The sequence below is a fragment of the Vigna unguiculata genome, chromosome 7, assembly GCF_037176805.1.
Source record: "Vigna unguiculata cultivar grain cowpea cultivar isolate G323 ecotype 2 chromosome 7, ASM3717680v1, whole genome shotgun sequence".
In the NCBI taxonomy this organism is placed as follows: Eukaryota; Viridiplantae; Streptophyta; class Magnoliopsida; order Fabales; family Fabaceae; genus Vigna; species Vigna unguiculata.
The window spans coordinates 35563450-35571281 of record NC_140798.1 but is presented as its reverse complement, the minus strand read 5'-3'; positions in this window follow the sequence as shown (position 1 = coordinate 35571281).

Genomic DNA, 7832 nt, shown 5'->3' with positions numbered 1-7832 from the left:
CATAATGTGACTATTTTTAGAATTTTGATTTCTATGACTATTTCTTTTCTCTTGTCACGGATCCTCGAGTAGAAACTAATTTATTCGTAGCACTACACACACAAAAAAACAAAAATTAGAAACTAATTTATTCGTAGCACTACACAAAAAAAAAACAAAAATTATATATTGCATAAACTTTTAATAATTACAAGAAATATTGAATATCTTAATAATAAAAAAATATCAAGAACAAGTGAAAAGACTGAAAAAAAATTCTCTCCTCTGAGAATTATAGCGGGTGAGCATGACTGCTGTGGTAAACATGATGGGCACCGCTGTGTTATTACAAGTAGAGGTAGATAAAAATCCTATTTCATATATATATATATATATATATATATATATATATATATATATATATATATATATATATATATATATATATATATATATATATATATATATATATAAAAGTAAAATCTCTAATAAATATGAAATGCGTATCTTTAATACGTAGATAATGAATACAAATATTTTAATTTTATTTGAATAAATGTCAATATAAAATAATTCTAGGTAAATTGTTTGTGACATTCATAGTATACTTTCAAAACAACTTTCTCTTTTCTTTTTTGGCTTTACGCAAGCAGTAAAAAATAAATCATCATGTTATTAGTGTTATCCTCGTTGTCGTTGTATCTTTAAGTATTGTATTGCATAAGATTAGAGTGTTTTTATGGAGTATAAGGTCTGATTGGGTACATATTGATCTTTTAGGACGATATGTACCTGACCCACACCAACAACGCAGTTATTAAGTATTTAATAATTTGGACCAAAGCCTAATTAAGTAAAATCCGTATATAATCATATAAAAGACACACGAAGTACATCAATTTCCTATTCATTAGTATTTACTTTTTATACATCAAATTGACTTTAACACGAGTGTCTTTTACTTTTGGAGGCACATCCCCCTCCTTTATGACCTTTGAGAACAAGTATTTTTAGAGTTTGAAAACGTATATCCTTTGAAATTATTGCACTTGAAGCATTTTACACACTTTTGAGGACACACATATTTATTTTATTAAAAAATTATAAACTTAAAATAATAATTATTTTTTTAAATATTTTTTAATATAAAATATTTAAATATTTTTAATATAATATATATTTACTAACATAAAAAACACACACAAACAAACACCAACTCTTACATAGAGGCGAAAGAAGGTTATGATAGAGGAGAGTCACGGCTCCTCCAACCATTTTTTTTTTGTTTTTTTTTCTATTTATTTCAAAAATAATATTTATATATTATTACTTTATTTATATTAATTGATTTTTATTTTATTTTATTTTTTATATATTTAAAAAAATATATTTATATATTATTACTTTATTTATATATTACTACTTTATTTATATATTATTACCTTATTTATATTAATTTAGTTTGGTTTTTTTTTAAATTTAAAAATCACATTTTTTTCTATTATAATTTCTTGTACTTTTTATTTGGTTTTTCTCTTTCATGTTTCCATCTTTTTCTCTCATTTTAGTTTTATCTCAATCTTCACCATCATTTCCTTATTATTTTCAAAATCAAATTGCATTACAATAAAATTGAAGAGTTAATGAACATATTGGACTGAACAATTTCTTCTTTTGAGTAAGTTTATTTTTCCCTTCTTTTTTTAAGCAATTTGTTTTCTTTTTGTACGTGACTTTTTTATGCTCTAAGCATATCTCTATCTGTTAAAGATCATAAAATCATGTTTTAATTGTTGATCAAACTCTTCTTTGTGTAGATAGAGTTATTTTAGGCTTTGAAGTTGTGTAAGGGAAGAGCAAAATTAGGAATATACTCTAAGATAAAGGAAGCTAATCATTTAGAAGTTAATAGTTTTCTTAAAATATTGAGTCTTGTTTTTAAGATTTAATTTGGGATATTCATAATTTTTTTTTTTTGTAAAAAGAATTGACAAATTTATATTAGAAAAATTATGATAAAGAGTAAAAGAAATGATTCTTTTTTCAAGATGAAGGCTTGTGATGAAGATGAAAAAAATGCATCTACGTCATCTAAAATTAAGAAACTTCATGATAATCCAAATATTGAAGAAAACGAAAAACAACTCTCTAAGGTTCCTAAAGTTACATATAATGAATTTGAAAATACTTTAGTGATCTGGGGAAACGTCTTCAAATCTGGCAATACCTCAAATTGATGAGGTACGAAAGACTTATCTAAAATGGAGTCCATATCAAATGCATCTAGAAAATTATTCGTTGTTTGGTAAAGATGATCATCCAAGAAGATTTTAGTACACATGGTTTAACTTATTTCCTTCATGGTTAAAGTATTTGCCATTAAAAGATGCTACATATTGCTTATCGTGCTATCTTTTTAGTATAAACCAAGCGGATGACCTGACTAAGATGTTTTCATTGTTACAAGTAATTGAGTTTATTTTCATTGAATTCTAATTGGCAATAAATTGATTGTCATTAACATATTTTAACTTTTTGAATGTTTTTTTATAGGTTTTAAAAGTTGGAGGAACATTTTGACTAAAGGTAACTTTTTGTTTTTTTTATATATTATTGTTGATGATAAACTTTATGTTACTCTTTCAGATATATTATTGTTATATTGTTTGGATTATATTGTCATGAGTGCTTATTTTGAATAAAAAATGATGTAAGAAATTATTTTTTTTAATTAAAAAATAATAATTCATATATAACAAATATAATTTAGCTCCCTATAATTTTTGGTCAAATTCTGCCACTACTACATATACACGAATTTAAAACTAATTTATTCTAAAAGACTTTTGAAATAAGCAAAGTCGTTTTTATCGGTCATTTTAAAAATTATGAAAATAGAGAAGGACCAATATATTTATTGGGTTTTTTAGGACTCCCAACTCATTAAAAGGATGAATATTCTTTTTAATCCTTATTTTAGGAGAATGTTTGTTTCTCACTCTTATTTATAATTATTACATGTTTTGTTTGCTAAATTTCATTTATATTTTTTGTTTTTAGAAATTTCATGTCTAAAGTAGACAACCTATAACGAAGTGGGAGTTAGTAACAATAAAAAGGGTCAAAATTTCTGGATTGTTCTTTGTTGTTCTTGATGGTTTGATGGTGGTTGTTTTAGAGAAGAAAATGAATTTATTTAGACAAAAATTATACTATAAGCATTAGGGGATGCAAAAACATTTAGGAATTATAACTATAGCATATTTGTGAGTTTGTGTTTCCCTTCATAGTAGTAGAACGCACATACCTTGTTCCTCTTCTCCAAGATTTCGTCTTTATTAAACATAGTTACAAAACTTAATAAAATATTGGTTAAAATACTCCGTTGGTCCTCGTTTTTGTAGCAAAATCTCAATTTGGTCATTGTATTTTTATTAGTCTCAATTAGGTCATCATTTTTGTAAATTAGTATCAATTAGGTCCTTTCCGTTAGTAGAGAACTAACACCGTTAAGTAGGTGCCACGTGTCAGCTTCTCGTTTTTTTGAATTTTTTAAATTTTTTTTAAATTTTTTTTAATTTTTTTTAATTTTTTTTAATTTTTTTTTATTTTTTTTAAAAAATATGTATGCCACGTGTCAAGTTTGTAGTGTGCCACGTGTCAATCTAATATGGTGACACGTGTCAAATTATTGTATGAATCTCAATTTGGTCCTCATATTTGTTAATTTGATTTGATTTCAGTCCCAAATTTTTTTAAAATAATTTTAATTTCATGTGCTCCAAATTTAGAACAAATTTAATTTTTTTTATAAATGTAATGATGATACTTTTATTACAAGTGATATTTTTATTACATATTTTTAACAACATTTAATTTATTTAAATTTATATTTTACATTAAACTTTATTTAAATTTTATTTTAAAATTAAAAATATATAGATTAATAAATTTATATTCGAAATATTTTTATAATATTCAATATCAACAATATTTTAGAGTTGGCTTAAAAATAACAATTTTATAAATTCAAATGTAAAATTTTAAAATAATTTTATAAAAAATTAAAATAAATATATTTAAAATTTCAATATTAAATATAATTAATATTATTAAAATATTTAATAAAAATATCAATTTTAATAAAAATAATCATAACATTATATAAAAGTAAAATTTGGTCTAAATTTGGAGTGCCTAAAATTGAAATTTTTTTAAAAAAATTGGGACTTAAATCAAATCAATTTAACAAATATGATGACCAAATTGAGATTCATACATTAATTTGACACGTGTCACCATATTAGATTGACACGTGGCACTCTACAGAAGTGACACGTGCCATAAATATTTTAAAAAAAAATTAAAAAAAATTAAAAAAATTCAAAAAAACGAGGAACTGACACGTGGCACCTACTTAATGGTGTTAGTTATCTACTACCAGAAATGACCTAATAGATACTAATTTACAAAAATGAGGACCTAATTAAGACTAATAAAAATACGAGGACCAAATTGAGATTCTGCAACAAAAACGATGACCAACAGAGTATTTTAACCTAAAATATTCATTCTCGTCTTATTCAACGATATCAATATCATTTAAAATATTTATTATCTAACATATTTAATGAGAACAATTTCATTAAATAAAACTTAATGAAACAATAATGTTATAAAAAAAAAAGGATAAAAAAGCATTGTTACGATGAATAAGACTAATAACCATATTTTGAAACATCAAATAAAATATTAAGCATTGCATGATTAATAAACGACACAACATTTATTTACATGTTGAATAAATGACATAACATCTACTAGTATACTATATCAAATTTCATTAAAAACATATTTAAATGCAATTACTTTAAGTTTCATATAATGTATTTTCAACATTTGTCAATAAAGAGTCTACACTACATGATAAATAATTTTTAACTAGGATTATATTTGGTGTTTCTAAACATGTTAAACATTATTTGTTTTTCTTTAGGTAAAACCATTGTTGTTGATGAATTACCGATGATTTTTACTAATTCTTGGAAGCATGACTTACATGTGATTTTGTAACCGCGATACCTATTTGCGATTTTACAATCCTCGTTACTTACATGTGATTTGCAAATCCTTGATACTTATCGCTAGTTTGAAAACCCCTAGTACTTTACAAGGAACTTGGAAAAAAAATTGAGGAGTGCCAAATTAAATTTTATATGAAAGTGTAACATAAAGTTTATTATCAAAACAGTATATAAAAAGAAACAAGTTACATTTAGTCAAAGTGGTACTATACGCTCTTTCAATTACTTGAAATCGTTAATAATTTAAAATCTTCAATAATTGAATCAAAACTAAAACTTGTTGAAATATCTCTTTTAATATAGACTATCATACTACTTGCTGAAAATTCAACCTCCATCTTATTTCTCAACCTGTTATTTACTATTTTCATTGCAGAAAACGATCTTTTAGTTGTAGCTGTAGAAATTGGAAAAATCATGATAAGTCAAAGTAATTCATCAATCAAGTAATAAACTTGTGCAAAAATTGAGGACGCTTTCCTATATCACGTTCTAAAGAACTTTCAAATTCATCATATGTAACTTTATAAACTTTAGGGAGATCTTTTTCATTTTCTTCAATTATTTGACTCACATAAAATAGTTTTTCATATTTAGTTGACGTAGATGCATTTTTTTCATCTTCATCACAAGTCTTCCTCTTGAAAAAATGAATTAATTATTTTATTCTTTATCATAATTTTTCTAATATAAATTTATCACCTCTTACCTATTTACTAATGTAATTTTATTACTGTTCAGTATACACAATACACAATTTTATTATATGTAAGAGGTAGACAAATTGTTTAAAAAAAAAGAGTAAAAAGTGAACTTACTCAAAGGGATAAATTTATCCATTCAAAATATTCCTTAAGTCTTCAATTTCATCGTGATATAATTTAATTTTGAAAAAGATGAGAGATTGAAAGTAAAAATTGAGATAGAAAGAAAAAATAGAAAAAAATATGAATGTACTAGACAAAAAAAGAAAAAAGAAAAAGAAGGGAAACTAAAAAGGAAGGGGAAGAGAGAGAAACTAATAAAGAGGAGAAAGAGAGAAAAGAATTCCAAAGAAATAAAACAGGTTTTGAAAATAAGATTTTTCTCAAATTTATATAAATAATATATAAATATTATTTTAAAATATATATAAAAAAAACTATATCTCAAAAAGTTGGAGGATTTACGACTCTCCCATAACAAAGGTTTGTCCGTGTTTACGATGATTTTATAAATTTTTAATAAAGTTAACATCATGTAGACAATGTAGACGTCATAGAAAAACATCATTCACACATCAAAGAAAATTTAATATCGTTGAGTTGGAGGGAGTATATACAATAATTTCTAAACTAAGAGACCAAAAAAGGTTCAAGTTTTGAACAATGACCAATTTCAAATTTTCATTATAGTTGAGAGAAAAAAAAAATCCTTTAAAAAATTGATTTCACATAATTTTTGTTTCTCTCACAAGAAAAAACTAAACTTTTAAGTGCAAAAGTTGTGTACAAACACAATTCAACACCTTTTTGCAACTTTAGATAGACATTTATTATATTATTCAATTAATAATATTAATAAATGTTATTTTGTATTGGTCTTAAGTCATTGTGTCAACATTAAGTTCTAAGACAATAAATTCTAAGATGAAATAAAAAAAATATTGATCAATCAATGAAACACAATTCATATCCATTGGAAATAGCACTAAAATAATAAATAGGATATATTAAAATTTTACTTTCTATCACATTTTATGATATGAGTCTTAAAGTAGTTTATTCCATTTTGTAATTTATCATTTAATTAATCTTTAACTACGAGGAAAGATCCTTTTCAATTATATTTTTAAAGCTAAGTGCTAAGTTATTAACATAATTAAACTTATTATCGAAAAGTTCAACCAAATCATCTTATTTGAATAAAAAAATAGTAAAGTAGTCATGTTTCAATTTGATCAACGTAAATGCAAAGCATATTAAGTCGATTGCTTACTGGTCGGTTGATATTACTTTAAAAAAGGTTTGTATTTATGCAATTAATAATGAATGGGGTCAGTCAGATCCTCTTAGGCAGTGCCAATGGCTAGAATGCCCCAAGATTTTGATGTCCTCTTATGGTTATAGGTTGATTTTTCCTTCTTCTAGTTGAATCATGATTAGGCCAACCCTAATTAAAAGTCCAGATAGAAAACTATAAATACAAGTCAGTCAAAGATATGATTATTAAAATTTTCTCGCATATTTATTACAATATTTATTACTATAGCCAATCAAATCATTGATCACTCAAGCATTAGAACCTTTTTAACAAGTACATTGATTGACGGAAGGACCAAACAAGTGATAGGAAGACCCGATGAATAACTACAATGAAGAATCAAAGACCAAACAAATGATTTTAGTAGAGGTCTGAGTTCCTATACCCGGAACACTAGGTAAAAATATATTGATAACAAAAGTGGTTGAATAAGTAAATTTTGACTATAAAAAAGATTGAACAAAATATTAATAACAAAATAATTAAAAACAATAATTACTAAAATAATGAAATAGGTAGAGTTGAATATAATTTAATCTAACGCTTTTCTAATTTGCAAATATCAATAAATTAATTCATATAGACAAAAAAATTGTCAATAAGATACACATAATCAATTCTATCAAATTTATCATAAGTGATGATTTCAATGAATGAAAAATTTTAATCATCATCCTTCATCATTTTAATATTATATTCTTTGAGTGCAAATTAGAGTAATAAATGAAAAGCAAAATTAAAATATAC